The 13,901-nt window shown below is 41.8% G+C and overlaps 21 non-coding genes across 21 annotated transcripts; all 21 read left to right on the top strand.

Annotated features, from left to right (window-relative positions):
• The first annotated feature begins 176 nt into the window (after positions 1-176).
• On the top strand, positions 177-295 carry LOC146033992 (5S ribosomal RNA). The gene has a single exon (XR_014459400.1). It is a non-coding gene; the product is annotated as a 5S ribosomal RNA (ribosomal RNA).
• Positions 296-637: 342 nt separating this feature from the next.
• Positions 638-756, top strand: LOC146030698 (5S ribosomal RNA). Its single transcript, XR_014456189.1, has one exon. It is a non-coding gene; the product is annotated as a 5S ribosomal RNA (ribosomal RNA).
• A 345-nt stretch (positions 757-1,101) lies between these two features.
• Positions 1,102-1,220, top strand: LOC146030619 (5S ribosomal RNA). The gene has a single exon (XR_014456108.1). It is a non-coding gene; the product is annotated as a 5S ribosomal RNA (ribosomal RNA).
• Positions 1,221-1,565: 345 nt separating this feature from the next.
• LOC146032623 (5S ribosomal RNA) lies at positions 1,566-1,684 on the top strand. Its single transcript, XR_014458050.1, has one exon. It is a non-coding gene; the product is annotated as a 5S ribosomal RNA (ribosomal RNA).
• A 341-nt stretch (positions 1,685-2,025) lies between these two features.
• LOC146033876 (5S ribosomal RNA) lies at positions 2,026-2,144 on the top strand. The gene has a single exon (XR_014459285.1). It is a non-coding gene; the product is annotated as a 5S ribosomal RNA (ribosomal RNA).
• Positions 2,145-2,489: 345 nt separating this feature from the next.
• On the top strand, positions 2,490-2,608 carry LOC146033474 (5S ribosomal RNA). The gene has a single exon (XR_014458882.1). It is a non-coding gene; the product is annotated as a 5S ribosomal RNA (ribosomal RNA).
• Positions 2,609-2,952: 344 nt separating this feature from the next.
• On the top strand, positions 2,953-3,071 carry LOC146032622 (5S ribosomal RNA). The gene has a single exon (XR_014458049.1). It is a non-coding gene; the product is annotated as a 5S ribosomal RNA (ribosomal RNA).
• Positions 3,072-3,413: 342 nt separating this feature from the next.
• Positions 3,414-3,532, top strand: LOC146033680 (5S ribosomal RNA). The gene has a single exon (XR_014459089.1). It is a non-coding gene; the product is annotated as a 5S ribosomal RNA (ribosomal RNA).
• A 345-nt stretch (positions 3,533-3,877) lies between these two features.
• Positions 3,878-3,996, top strand: LOC146031604 (5S ribosomal RNA). Its single transcript, XR_014457067.1, has one exon. It is a non-coding gene; the product is annotated as a 5S ribosomal RNA (ribosomal RNA).
• Positions 3,997-4,341: 345 nt separating this feature from the next.
• LOC146030618 (5S ribosomal RNA) lies at positions 4,342-4,460 on the top strand. The gene has a single exon (XR_014456107.1). It is a non-coding gene; the product is annotated as a 5S ribosomal RNA (ribosomal RNA).
• A 346-nt stretch (positions 4,461-4,806) lies between these two features.
• On the top strand, positions 4,807-4,925 carry LOC146031822 (5S ribosomal RNA). The gene has a single exon (XR_014457274.1). It is a non-coding gene; the product is annotated as a 5S ribosomal RNA (ribosomal RNA).
• A 342-nt stretch (positions 4,926-5,267) lies between these two features.
• On the top strand, positions 5,268-5,386 carry LOC146030697 (5S ribosomal RNA). The gene has a single exon (XR_014456188.1). It is a non-coding gene; the product is annotated as a 5S ribosomal RNA (ribosomal RNA).
• A 345-nt stretch (positions 5,387-5,731) lies between these two features.
• On the top strand, positions 5,732-5,850 carry LOC146030617 (5S ribosomal RNA). Its single transcript, XR_014456106.1, has one exon. It is a non-coding gene; the product is annotated as a 5S ribosomal RNA (ribosomal RNA).
• A 344-nt stretch (positions 5,851-6,194) lies between these two features.
• On the top strand, positions 6,195-6,313 carry LOC146030695 (5S ribosomal RNA). Its single transcript, XR_014456186.1, has one exon. It is a non-coding gene; the product is annotated as a 5S ribosomal RNA (ribosomal RNA).
• A 345-nt stretch (positions 6,314-6,658) lies between these two features.
• On the top strand, positions 6,659-6,777 carry LOC146031397 (5S ribosomal RNA). Its single transcript, XR_014456864.1, has one exon. It is a non-coding gene; the product is annotated as a 5S ribosomal RNA (ribosomal RNA).
• A 345-nt stretch (positions 6,778-7,122) lies between these two features.
• LOC146030616 (5S ribosomal RNA) lies at positions 7,123-7,241 on the top strand. Its single transcript, XR_014456105.1, has one exon. It is a non-coding gene; the product is annotated as a 5S ribosomal RNA (ribosomal RNA).
• Positions 7,242-7,586: 345 nt separating this feature from the next.
• Positions 7,587-7,705, top strand: LOC146032621 (5S ribosomal RNA). Its single transcript, XR_014458048.1, has one exon. It is a non-coding gene; the product is annotated as a 5S ribosomal RNA (ribosomal RNA).
• Positions 7,706-8,046: 341 nt separating this feature from the next.
• Positions 8,047-8,165, top strand: LOC146033875 (5S ribosomal RNA). Its single transcript, XR_014459283.1, has one exon. It is a non-coding gene; the product is annotated as a 5S ribosomal RNA (ribosomal RNA).
• Positions 8,166-8,510: 345 nt separating this feature from the next.
• LOC146033472 (5S ribosomal RNA) lies at positions 8,511-8,629 on the top strand. Its single transcript, XR_014458881.1, has one exon. It is a non-coding gene; the product is annotated as a 5S ribosomal RNA (ribosomal RNA).
• Positions 8,630-8,973: 344 nt separating this feature from the next.
• Positions 8,974-9,092, top strand: LOC146034880 (5S ribosomal RNA). Its single transcript, XR_014460284.1, has one exon. It is a non-coding gene; the product is annotated as a 5S ribosomal RNA (ribosomal RNA).
• Positions 9,093-9,434: 342 nt separating this feature from the next.
• Positions 9,435-9,553, top strand: LOC146033679 (5S ribosomal RNA). The gene has a single exon (XR_014459088.1). It is a non-coding gene; the product is annotated as a 5S ribosomal RNA (ribosomal RNA).
• Positions 9,554-13,901: the final 4,348 nt, after the last annotated feature.

Genomic DNA, 13,901 nt, shown 5'->3' with positions numbered 1-13,901 from the left:
CAGTGTTGAGCCTCTTTAGTAGATTAATTTGAGACCACCTGCTTATATCATGTCCTGTAGGTCTTTTTACATTACCAACACATGATTTTTTTCAGTAAGCCAAAACTGTTAGGAAACTTTTTTATTAGCTTACCTGGTTATAGAAGTAGAAGAGGGCAAAAAAGTGCTCGTATTTCACCTACAGCCATACCACATTGGATACGCCCAATCTCGTCTGATCTTGGAAGCTAAGCAGTGTTGGGCCTGGTTATTACTTGGTTGGGAGACCACATGGGAACACCTGGTGCTGTAGGATTTTTTCCATTACTGGCAAATTGTTTTTATTCTCTAGCTATTTAAATTGGAAACTTTTTTTTATTGCCAGTACAGACATTTGGAAGAGGTCTAACAGACACAATAGCCATCACCTAAAAACTTACCACATTGTTAAGGCCCAATTCCAACTGCTTTTGGCAGCTAAACAGTGTTGAGCCTCTTTAGTAGATTAATTTGAGACCACCTGCTTATATCATGTCCTGTAGGTCTTTTTACATTACCAACACATGATTTTTTTCAGTAAGCCAAAACAGTTAGGAAACATTTTTATTAGCTTACCTGGTTATAGAAGTAGAAGAGGGCAAAATAGTGCCTGTATCTCACCTACAGCCATACCACATTGGATACGCCCAATCTCGTCTGATCTTGGAAGCTAAGCAGTGTTGGGCCTGGTTAGTACTTGGGTGGGAGACCATATGGGAACACCAGGTGCTGTAGGTTTTTTCCCATTACTGGCAAATTGTTTTTATTCTCTAGCTATTTAAATTGGAAACTTTTTCTTTTTATTGCCGATACAGACATTTGGGAGAGGTCAAACAGACACAATAGTCATCACCTAAAGACTTACCACACTGTTTCGGCCCAATTCCAACTGCTTTTGGCAGCTAAACAGTGTTGAGCCTCTTTAGTAGATTAATTTGAGACCACCTGCTTATATCATGTCATGTAGGTCTTTTTACATTACCAACACATGATTTTTTTCAGTAAGCCAATACAGTTAGGAAACTTTTTTATTAACTTACCTGGTTATAGAAGTAGAAGAGGGCAAAAAAGTGCCTGTATCTCACCTACAGCCATACCACATTGGATACGCCCAATCTCGTCTGATCTTGGAAGCTAAGCAGTGTTGGGCCTGGTTAGTACTTAGGTGGGAGACCACATGGGAACACCAGGTGCTGTAGGTTTTTTCCCATTACTGGCAAATTGTTTTGATTCTCTAGCTATTTAAATTGGAAACTTTTTCTTTTTATTGCCGATACAGACATTTGGAAGAGGTCAAACAAACACAATAGCCATCACCTAAAAACTTACCACACTGTTTCGGCCCAATTCCAACTGCTTTTGGCAGCTAAACAGTGTTGAGCCTCTTTAGTAGATTAATTTGAGACCACCTGCTTATATCATGTCCTGTAGGTCTTTTTACATTACCAACACATGATTTTATTCAGTAAGCCAAAACTGTTAGGAAACTTTTTAATTAGCTTACCTGGTTATAGAAGTAGAAGAGGGCAAAAAAGTGCTAGTATTTCACCTATAGCCATACCACATTGGATACGCCCAATCTCGTCTGATCTTGGAAGCTAAGCAGTGTTGGGCCTGGTTAGTACTTGGGTGGGAGACCACATGGGAACACCCGGTGCTGTAGGATTTTTCCATTACTGGCAAATTGTTTTTATTCTCTAGCTATTTAAATTGGAAACTTTTTTTTATTGCCAGTACAGACATTTGGAAGAGGTCAAACAGACACAATAGCCATCACCTAAAAACTTACCACACTGTTTAGGCCCAATTCCAACTGCTTTTGGCAGCTAAACAGTGTTGAGCCTCTTTAGTAGATTAATTTGAGACCACCTGCTTATATCATGTCCTGTAGGTCTTTTTACATTACCAACACATGATTTTTTTCAGTAAGCCAAAACAGTTAGGAAACATTTTTATTAACTTACCTGGTTATAGAAGTAGAAGAGGGCAAAATAGTGCCTGTATCTCACCTTCAGCCATACCACATTGGATACGCCCAATCTTGTCTGATCTTGGAAGCTAAGCAGTGTTGGGCCTGGTTAGTACTTGGGTGGGAGACCATATGGGAACACCAGGTGCTGTAGGTTTTTTCCCATTACTGGCAAATTGTTTTTATTCTCTAGCTATTTAAATTGGAAACTTTTTCTTTTTATTGCCGATACAGACATTTGGGAGAGGTCAAACAGACACAATAGTCATCACCTAAAGACTTACCACACTGTTTCGGCCCAATTCCAACTGCTTTTGGCAGCTAAACAGTGTTGAGCCTCTTTAGTAGATTAATTTGAGACCACCTGCTTATATCATGTCATGTAGGTCTTTTTACATTACCAACACATGATTTTTTCCAGTAAGCCAAAACAGTTAGGAAACTTTTTTATTAACTTACCTGGTTATAGAAGTAGAAGAGGGCAAAAAAGTGCCTGTATCTCGCCTACAGCCATACCACATTGGATATGCCTAATCTCGTCTGATCTTGGAAGCTAAGCAGTGTTGGGCCTGGTTAGTACTTAGGTGGGAGACCACATGGGAACACCAGGTGCTGTAGGTTTTTTCCCATTACTGGCAAATTTTTTGATTCTCTAGCTATTTAAATTGGAAACTTTTTCTTTTTATTGCCGATACAGACATTTGGAAGAGGTCAAACAGACACAATAGCCATCACCTAAAAACTTACCACACTGTTTCGGCCCAATTCCAACTGCTTTTGGCAGCTAAACAGTGTTGAGCCTCTTTAGTAGATTAATTTGAGACCACCTGCTTATATCATGTCCTGTAGGTCTTTTTACATTACCAACACATGATTTTTTTCAGTAAGCCAAAACTGTTAGGAAACTTTTTTATTAGCTTACCTCGTTATTGAAGTAGAAGAGGGCAAAAAAGTGCTTGTATTTCACCTATAGCCATACCACATTGGATACGCCCAATCTCGTCTGATCTTGGAAGCTAAGCAGTGTTGGGCCTGGTTAGTACTTGGGTGGGAGACCACATGGGAACACCCGGTGCTGTAGGATTTTTTCCATTACTGGCAAATTGTTTTTATTCTCTAGCTATTTAAATTGGAAACTTTTTTTTATTGCCAGTACAGATATTTGGAAGAGGTCAAACAGACACAATAGCCATCACCTAAAAACTTACCACATTGTTAAGGCCCAATTCCAACTGCTTTTGGCAGCTAAACAGTGTTGAGCCTTTTTAGTAGATTAATTTGAGACCACCTGCTTATATCATGTCCTGTAGGTCTTTTTACATTACCAACACATGATTTTTTTCAGTAAGCCAAAACAGTTAGGAAACATTTTTATTAGCTTACCTGGTTATAGAAGTAGAAGAGGGCAAAATAGTGCCTGTATCTCACCTACAGCCATACCACATTGGATACGCCCAATCTCGTCTGATCTTGGAAGCTAAGCAGTGTTGGGCCTGGTTAGTACTTGGGTGGGAGACAATATGGGAACACCAGGTGCTGTAGGTTTTTTCCCATTACTGGCAAATTGTTTTTATTCTCTAGTTATTTAAATTGGAAACTTTTTCTTTTTATTGCCGATACAGATATTTGGAAGAGGTCAAACAGACACAATAGCCATCACCTAAAAACTTACCACATTGTTAAGGCCTAATTCCAACTGCTTTTGGCAGCTAAACAGTGTTGAGCCTCTTTAGTAGATTAATTTGAGACCACCTGCTTATATCATGTCATGTAGGTCTTTTTACATTACCAACACATGATTTTTTTCAGTAAGCCAATACAGTTAGGAAACTTTTTTATTAACATACCTGGTTACAGAAGTAGAAGAGGGCAAATAAGTGCCTGTATCTCACCTACAGCCATACCACATTGGATACGCCCAATCTCGTCTGATCTTGGAAGCTAAGCAGTGTTGGGCCTGGTTAGTACTTAGGTGGGAGACCACATGGGAACACCAGGTGCTGTAGTTTTTTTTCCCATTACTGGCAAATTTTTTGATTCTCTAGCTATTTAAATTGGAAACTTTTTCTTTTTATTGCCGATACAGACATTTGGAAGAGGTCAAACAGACACAATAGCCATCACCTAAAAACTTACCACACTGTTTCGGCCCAATTCCAACTGCTTTTGGCAGCTAAACAGTGTTGAGCCTCTTTAGTAGATTAATTTGAGACCACCTGCTTATATCATGTCCTGTAGGTCTTTTTACATTACCAACACATGATTTTTTTCAGTAAGCCAAAACTGTTAGGAAACTTTTTTATTAGCTTACCTGGTTATAGAAGTAGAAGAGGGCAAAAAAGTGCTTGTATTTCACCTACAGCCATACCACATTGGATACGCCCAATCTCGTCTGATCTTGGAAGCTAAGCAGTGTTGGGCCTGGTTAGTACTTAGGTGGGAGACCACATGGGAACACCAGGTGCTGTAGGTTTTTTTCCCATTACTGGCAAATTGTTTTGATTCTCTAGCTATTTAAATTGGAAACTTTTTCTTTTTATTGCCGATACAGACATTTGTAAGAGGTCAAACAGACAAAATAGCCATCACCTAAAAACTTACCACACTGTTTCGGCCCAATTCCAACTGCTTTTGGCAGCTAAACAGTGTTGAGCCTCTTTAGTAGATTAATTTGAGACCACCTGCTTATATCATGTCCTGTAGGTCTTTTTACATTACCAACACATGATTTTTTTCAGTAAGCCAAAACTGTTAGGAAACTTTTTTATTAGCTTACCTGGTTATAGAAGTAGAAGAGGGCAAAAAAGTGCTTGTATTTCACCTACAGCCATACCACATTGGATACGCCCAATCTCGTCTGATCTTGGAAGCTAAGCAGTGTTGGGCCTGGTTAGTACTTGGGTGGGAGACCACATGGGAACACCCGGTGCTGTAGGATTTTTTCCATTACTTGCAAATTGTTTTTATTCTCAAGCTATTTAAATTGGAAACTTTTTTTTATTGCCAGTACAGACATTTGGAAGAGGTCAAACAGACACAATAGCCATCACCTAAAAACTTACCACATTGTTGAGGCCCAATTCCAACTGCTTTTGGCAGCTAAACAGTGTTGAGCCTTTTTAGTAGATTAATTTGGGACCACCTGCTTATATCATGTCCTGTAGGTCTTTTTACATTACCAACACATGATTTTTTTCAGTAAGCCAAAACAGTTAGGAAACATTTTTATTAGCTTACCTGGTTATAGAAGTAGAAGAGGGCAAAATAGTGCCTGTATCTCACCTACAGCCATACCACATTGGATACGCCCAATCTCGTCTGATCTTGGAAGCTAAGCAGTGTTGGGCCTGGTTAGTACTTGGGTGGGAGACCATATGGGAACACCAGGTGCTGTAGGTTTTTTCCGATTACTGGCAAATTGTTTTTATTCTCTAGCTATTTAAATTGGAAACTTTTTCTTTTTATTGCCGATACAGACATTTGGGAGAGGTCAAACAGACACAATAGTCATCACCTAAAGACTTACCACACTGTTTCGGCCCAATTCCAACTGCTTTTGGCAGCTAAACAGTGTTGAGCCTCTTTAGTAGATTAATTTGAGACCACCTGCTTATATCATGTCATGTAGGTCTTTTTACATTACCAACACATGATTTTTTTCAGTAAGCCAATACAGTTAGGAAACTTTTTTATTAACTTACCTGGTTATAGAAGTAGAAGAGGGCAAAAAAGTGCCTGTATCTCACCTACAGCCATACCACATTGGATACGCCCAATCTCGTCTGATCTTGGAAGCTAAGCAGTGTTGGGCCTGGTTAGTACTTAGGTGGGAGACCACATGGGAACACCAGGTGCTGTAGGTTTTTTCCCATTACTGGCAATTTTTTTGATTCTCTAGCTATTTAAATTGGAAACTTTTTCTTTTTATTGCCGATACAGACATTTGGAAGAGGTCAAACAGACACAATAGCCATCACCTAAAAACTTACCACACTGTTTCGGCCCAATTCCAACTGCTTTTGGCAGCTAAACAGTGTTGAGCCTCTTTAGTAGATTAATTTGAGACCACCTGCTTATATTATGTCCTGTAGGTCTTTTTACATTACCAACACATGATTTTTTTCAGTAAGCCAAAACTGTTAGGAAACTTTTTTATTAGCTTACCTGGTTATAGAAGTAGAAGAGGGCAAAATAGTGCCTGTATCTCACCTACAGCCATACCACATTGGATACGCCCAATCTCGTCTGATCTTGGAAGCTAAGCAGTGTTGGGCCTGGTTAGTACTTGGGTGGGAGACCATATGGGAACACCAGGTGCTGTAGGTTTTTTCCCATTACTGGCAAATTGTTTTTATTCTCTAGCTATTTAAATTGGAAACTTTTTCTTTTTATTGCCGATACAGACATTTGGGAGAGGTCAAACAGACACAATAGTCATCACCTAAAGACTTACCACACTGTTTCGGCCCAATTCCAACTGCTTTTGGCAGCTAAACAGTGTTGAGCCTCTTTAGTAGATTAATTTGAGACCACCTGCTTATAAGATGTCATGTAGGTCTTTTTACATTACCAACACATGATTTTTTTCAGTAAGCCAAAACAGTTAGGAAACTTTTTTATTAACTTACCTGGTTATAGAAGTAGAAGAGGGCAAAAAAGTGCCTGTATCTCACCTACAGCCATACCACATTGGATATGCCTAATCTCATCTGATCTTGGAAGCTAAGCAATGTTGGGCCTGGTTAGTACTTGGGTGGGAGACCATATGGGAACACCAGGTGCTGTAGGTTTTTTCCCATTACTGGCAAATTGTTTTTATTCTCTAGCTATTTAAATTGGAAACTTTTTCTTTTTATTGCCGATACAGACATTTGGGAGAGGTCAAACAGACACAATAGTCATCACCTAAAGACTTACCACACTGTTTCGGCCCAATTCCAACTGCTTTTGGCAGCTAAACAGTGTTGAGCCTCTTTAGTAGATTAATTTGAGACCACCTGCTTATATCATGTCATGTAGGTCTTTTTACATTACCAACACATGATTTTTTTCAGTAAGCCAATACAGTTAGGAAACTTTTTTATTAACTTACCTGGTTATAGAAGTAGAAGAGGGCAAAAAAGTGCCTGTATCTCACCTACAGCCATACCACATTGGATACGCCCAATCTCGTCTGATCTTGGAAGCTAAGCAGTGTTGGGCCTGGTTAGTACTTAGGTGGGAGACCACATGGGAACACCAGGTGCTGTAGGTTTTTTCCCATTACTGGCAAATTGTTTTGATTCTCTAGCTATTTAAATTGGAAACTTTTTCTTTTTATTGCCGATACAGACATTTGGAAGAGGTCAAACAAACACAATAGCCATCACCTAAAAACTTACCACACTGTTTCGGCCCAATTCCAACTGCTTTTGGCAGCTAAACAGTGTTGAGCCTCTTTAGTAGATTAATTTGAGACCACCTGCTTATATCATGTCCTGTAGGTCTTTTTACATTACCAACACATGATTTTATTCAGTAAGCCAAAACTGTTAGGAAACTTTTTAATTAGCTTACCTGGTTATAGAAGTAGAAGAGGGCAAAAAAGTGCTAGTATTTCACCTATAGCCATACCACATTGGATACGCCCAATCTCGTCTGATCTTGGAAGCTAAGCAGTGTTGGGCCTGGTTAGTACTTGGGTGGGAGACCACATGGGAACACCCGGTGCTGTAGGATTTTTCCATTACTGGCAAATTGTTTTTATTCTCTAGCTATTTAAATTGGAAACTTTTTTTTATTGCCAGTACAGACATTTGGAAGAGGTCAAACAGACACAATAGCCATCACCTAAAAACTTACCACACTGTTTAGGCCCAATTCCAACTGCTTTTGGCAGCTAAACAGTGTTGAGCCTCTTTAGTAGATTAATTTGAGACCACCTGCTTATATCATGTCCTGTAGGTCTTTTTACATTACCAACACATGATTTTTTTCAGTAAGCCAAAACAGTTAGGAAACATTTTTATTAACTTACCTGGTTATAGAAGTAGAAGAGGGCAAAATAGTGCCTGTATCTCACCTTCAGCCATACCACATTGGATACGCCCAATCTTGTCTGATCTTGGAAGCTAAGCAGTGTTGGGCCTGGTTAGTACTTGGGTGGGAGACCATATGGGAACACCAGGTGCTGTAGGTTTTTTCCCATTACTGGCAAATTGTTTTTATTCTCTAGCTATTTAAATTGGAAACTTTTTCTTTTTATTGCCGATACAGACATTTGGGAGAGGTCAAACAGACACAATAGTCATCACCTAAAGACTTACCACACTGTTTCGGCCCAATTCCAACTGCTTTTGGCAGCTAAACAGTGTTGAGCCTCTTTAGTAGATTAATTTGAGACCACCTGCTTATATCATGTCATGTAGGTCTTTTTACATTACCAACACATGATTTTTTCCAGTAAGCCAAAACAGTTAGGAAACTTTTTTATTAACTTACCTGGTTATAGAAGTAGAAGAGGGCAAAAAAGTGCCTGTATCTCGCCTACAGCCATACCACATTGGATATGCCTAATCTCGTCTGATCTTGGAAGCTAAGCAGTGTTGGGCCTGGTTAGTACTTAGGTGGGAGACCACATGGGAACACCAGGTGCTGTAGGTTTTTTCCCATTACTGGCAAATTTTTTGATTCTCTAGCTATTTAAATTGGAAACTTTTTCTTTTTATTGCCGATACAGACATTTGGAAGAGGTCAAACAGACACAATAGCCATCACCTAAAAACTTACCACACTGTTTCGGCCCAATTCCAACTGCTTTTGGCAGCTAAACAGTGTTGAGCCTCTTTAGTAGATTAATTTGAGACCACCTGCTTATATCATGTCCTGTAGGTCTTTTTACATTACCAACACATGATTTTTTTCAGTAAGCCAAAACTGTTAGGAAACTTTTTTATTAGCTTACCTCGTTATTGAAGTAGAAGAGGGCAAAAAAGTGCTTGTATTTCACCTATAGCCATACCACATTGGATACGCCCAATCTCGTCTGATCTTGGAAGCTAAACAGTGTTGGGCCTGGTTAGTACTTGGGTGGGAGACCACATGGAAACACCCGGTGCTGTAGGATTTTTTCCATTACTGGCAAATTGTTTTTATTCTCTAGCTATTTAAATTGGAAACTTTTTTTTATTGCCAGTACAGATATTTGGAAGAGGTCAAACAGACACAATAGCCATCACCTAAAAACTTACCACATTGTTAAGGCCCAATTCCAACTGCTTTTGGCAGCTAAACAGTGTTGAGCCTTTTTAGTAGATTAATTTGAGACCACCTGCTTATATCATGTCCTGTAGGTCTTTTTACATTACCAACACATGATTTTTTTCAGTAAGCCAAAACAGTTAGGAAACATTTTTATTAGCTTACCTGGTTATAGAAGTAGAAGAGGGCAAAATAGTGCCTGTATCTCACCTACAGCCATACCACATTGGATACGCCCAATCTCGTCTGATCTTGGAAGCTAAGCAGTGTTGGGCCTGGTTAGTACTTGGGTGGGAGACAATATGGGAACACCAGGTGCTGTAGGTTTTTTCCCATTACTGGCAAATTGTTTTTATTCTCTAGTTATTTAAATTGGAAACTTTTTCTTTTTATTGCCGATACAGATATTTGGAAGAGGTCAAACAGACACAATAGCCATCACCTAAAAACTTACCACATTGTTAAGGCCCAATTCCAACTGCTTTTGGCAGCTAAACAGTGTTGAGCCTCTTTAGTAGATTAATTTGAGACCACCTGCTTATATCATGTCATGTAGGTCTTTTTACATTACCAACACATGATTTTTTTCAGTAAGCCAATACAGTTAGGAAACTTTTTTTTTTTTTTTTTCCATCAATAAATTTTTATTAACACAGAGTTTTATATGGGGTACAGAAGAAAAAAGGGAGGGTACTTGGGGGGGGGGAGGGGGGGACAGCATTCCGGATTGGGGACAATACAATATTGTAAATAAGGTAGACAAAACAAAAAAATAAAGCATAACAAAACATAAGCACACCGCTATGCAGAGCGGGCTATATATTAAATAACTAATACACTAGCAAATCAAATAAGACAATACAGTAGGTTGAGATAAACATCCTCAAACAATCCCGGATCTATTGGCTTAGTCGTGCTGTTATCTAATACTTAAGGTGGGGGGGAGTCCGGGTCCGGGGTTTCATTCAAACTGAACGTAGATGACTGCCCAGAGGGGTCAAGGGGGAAAAACCTGGTCCCCGCACCTTTTGTTATGTAGATGTGCCAAGGGGCCCATCTAGGGTGGGGTGGGGGGGGATTAGTCGAGTGGGGTTGGTGACCGGTCTCCATGAGGTAGTGGTGGTTAGTTTTTAAAATAACCTGGAAAAAGGAGGGTGGGGAGGGTTGCTTCCACTGTTGGGCAAGATTTGCACGTGCCGCGATAAGAATGTGTCCGAGGACATATGTTTTCCCTGCCGGGAGTTCCTGGGGGTATACGTGGAGTAAGGCTAGAAGTGGGTCAGGCAGGAGGGTTATCTGGATTACTGTGGATATCAAACCAAACACCTCTCTCCAGTACTCCTTAAGTTTGGGACAAGACCAAAAAATATGGAATATATTACCCACATTCCCACATTGGCGCCAGCACATATTAGAGCAAGTTGGCCAAAAGGTATGTAGTCGGTCGGGGGTCAGGTAGAGACGATTAATCAGTTTTATATGCATCTCCGAGTGGTTGAGGCAGCGGGACATTGTGTATGAGGATAGGAAGATCTTACTCCACTGGGGGGCGGAGAGCTGGGTGCCTAGGTCTATCTCCCATTTCTTATGGGCTGCTGTCTTGGCAAACTCAGGGGGAGTTATCAGGGTCCTATACCAGAAGGAAATATCGCCTGTGGATCTCGTCATGGAGGGGCGGGAGAGGACCGTCTGGTGAAGAGCTTCTGGGGGGGAGTGTTTGGCACAGTGTGAGTTCCACCAGTGGGCCAACTGCAGGTAATGGTAGGACTCGTGAGAGGGGAGGGAGTACATTTCTTGTAGGGAAGCGAAGGGGAGGACTGTGTTGGCGTTTAACACATCTCCTAGGGTTTTGATCCCGTTGCGTTTCCAGAGATTCAGGTTGAGATTGGGTACAAGTTTTGCCGCTGTAGTGATAGGGAGAGTGGTGATAAGGGCAGGAGGGGCCCGGATAGTGGAAAGTAGTTGGTCCCACACATGTAGGGTAGCAGCTGTCGTCGGGAGTAGAGCTGGGAGGGGGGGTCTAATATGTTTTGGAATTTTTAGTAAGTCCGAGAGAAGGATGTGTGGGCAATGAGATTGTTCGATATCCACCCAGGCTCTGGGAGAGGGACTTTCAAAATAGTGTTTAGATGGGGCCAAGAGACAAGCTGTCTGGTAGAGGGATAGATCAGGGAGGTCGAGTCCTCCAAATGCTTTCGGGAGGGACATTTTGGAGCGGGCCATAGCTGGGGGTTTTGTTGACCATACATATTTTGTTAGGATAGTAGTGGCTATTTGCAACGACTTTTTTGGGAATATATAAGGGATGGTGCGGAACAGGTACATAAGCTTGGGCAGGAGTGACATCTTAAATGCCGCCATCCTACCCATCCATGAGATTTCGAATGCTAACCATGATCTGGAGAGAGACGCAAGGGAAGTGAGGAGGGGAGACAAATTAACCTCAAATACAGTTTTCATATTTGGGGGAATGTGTATGCCTAAGTATTTTATAGAATCGGGCTGCCAATTGTAGTTATATGTGGATTTCAGTGAGGGGAGGGAATCTGTTAGGTTAATCGGGAGGGCGTCAGTCTTGGATGTGTTGAGCTTGTAATAAGAGGCAGCGCTATAGGAGGATAGTGTCGCGTGGATGTGCGGGAGCGTATTGGGAGGGTCTGTCACAAAAAGTAGCACATCATCTGCGAATAGGCTCAGCTTATGGTTAGTGGAGCCCACTCGGAGACCCGGGATATTGGGATTATCGCGGATGGACATAGCCAATGGTTCAATGGAGAGGACAAATATCAGGGGCGAAAGGGGGCAACCCTGCCTTGTGCCATTGGAGATTGTGAAAGGGGTGGAGAGGAAGCCATTACTGAACACTCGGGCCGATGGGGAACTGTATAGAGACATAATTGACCGCAAAATCCGGTCCTTGAAGCCAAAACGTGAGAGGACCTCTTGCATATATTGCCAATTAAGGCGATCAAATGCCTTTTCGGCATCGAGTGAGAGAAGAAGCAAGTCCTGTCCTGTGGATAATGAGTCAATTAAGTTGAACACTCTTCTAGTGTTGTCCGGGGCCTGTCGCCCAGGGACAAACCCCGTCTGGTCTGGGTGGACCAGCGAGGGTAAGAAATGATTTATTCGGGACGCCATTAATTTAGCAAAGATTTTGATATCAGTGTTCAGCAGGGCTATCGGGCGATAATTTTGGCACAACGCAGGGTTTTTTCCGGGCTTCGGGATAGTCACTATTCGGGCCTCAAGTAGCTCTGGGGGGGCCTTTCCCACAGAAGAGAGCTCATTAAAAAGGTCTCCTAGGTAGGGGGACAGTAGGTCGCTGAAGGACTTATAAAAATCTGTAATGAAGCCATCAGGCCCAGGGGCCTTATTGCGGGGGAGTGATTTAATGGCTGATTGGATTTCCGCCTGTGACCAAGGGGCGTTTAGGGAATCTAGTTGTTCAAGGGAAAGGGAAGGGAAGTGTAAATTGTCTAAGAAATCACCGATGGTAGCATTAGTAGGTTGTGGCGTGGAGGGGTCTAGGGAGAGATTATAAAGCTTAGAATAGTAGTCAGCAAACTGATTGGCGATGGCTTTAGGGTTATGCACTTTCTCTTTACTTGGAGAGATAATATATTTAATTCTGTTTCTAGCCTGCTGGGCACGTAGTTTTCGGGCTAACATCCTGCCCGATCTGTTGCTGGCTATATAGAATCTATGCCGTATCCTGTTTAAAGCTGATTGGGTGCGTGTAAGGAGTAGTTTCTGGAGTTGGCTACGCACCGAAGCTAACTCTGTCTTTAGGGGGACAGAGGGGGATTTTTTATTCCTGTTTTCAAGATCTATTAGTTTGGCCTCTAAAGTTTTTTGAGTTGCGACGGCTCTGCGTTTCATTGTGGCTCCAGCTTGTATGGCTGCCCCTCTGGTGACCGCCTTAAAGGCACACCAGTGGTTGATCACCGAGGTATCAGTTGTCTGGTTATTGGACATATATGCTTCCATTGTTTTTAATATAGTGTCTTTGGCTACGGGGTCTTTTAGTAAGTGAGGGAATAGGCGCCAGGGCCTGGGGGGGGCTTGTGAGGGGAGGAAGTTCCATTGCCACACTACAGGTGCATGGTCGGACCAGGTGATAGGGAGTATGTCGGCTCCCGAGGAGTGTTGGAGGGACCACTTATCACAGAGGATGTAATCGATTCTAGAGTAGGTGTTATGAACTTGGGAATGAAAAGTGTATTCTCGACCAGTTGGGTAGGTTGTTCTCCAAATGTCATATAGGTCGAATTCTAGTAATAGGTTACGTAGGGCTGTCGATTGAGTATCTGGATGCGTATGGTGGGTAGGGGGGGGACGGGATTTGTCCAGCCGGGGGTCAAGCGCCAAATTAAAATCACCTAACAGAATCAAAGAGCCTTTTGAGATTTTTCGTACAAGGGTGAAGAGTTTGCGGAGGAAAGCCACCTGGTTCGTGTTGGGGGCGTAAATGGATACTATAGTCGTCAGTCTGTCCTCTAGGAGGCCAGTGAGTATCAGGTATCTGCCATTTTTATCAGCAGTTTGGGATTGGCAGGTAAAGGGAGTATGGCGATTAAAAAGTATGGCAACACCATTACGTTTGAAGGGACCATTGGCATAGTAAGTTGTCGGGTAGTTTGAGTCTTTGAATTTGGGTGGGTTAGAGGAGGCA

Source organism: Crinia signifera, chromosome 8 (genome assembly GCF_055691185.1).
Source record: "Crinia signifera chromosome 8, ASM5569118v1, whole genome shotgun sequence".
Classification (NCBI taxonomy): Eukaryota; Metazoa; Chordata; class Amphibia; order Anura; family Myobatrachidae; genus Crinia; species Crinia signifera.
The sequence above is the reverse complement of the archived record's forward strand: the minus strand, read 5'-3'. Positions and strand labels throughout refer to the sequence as shown.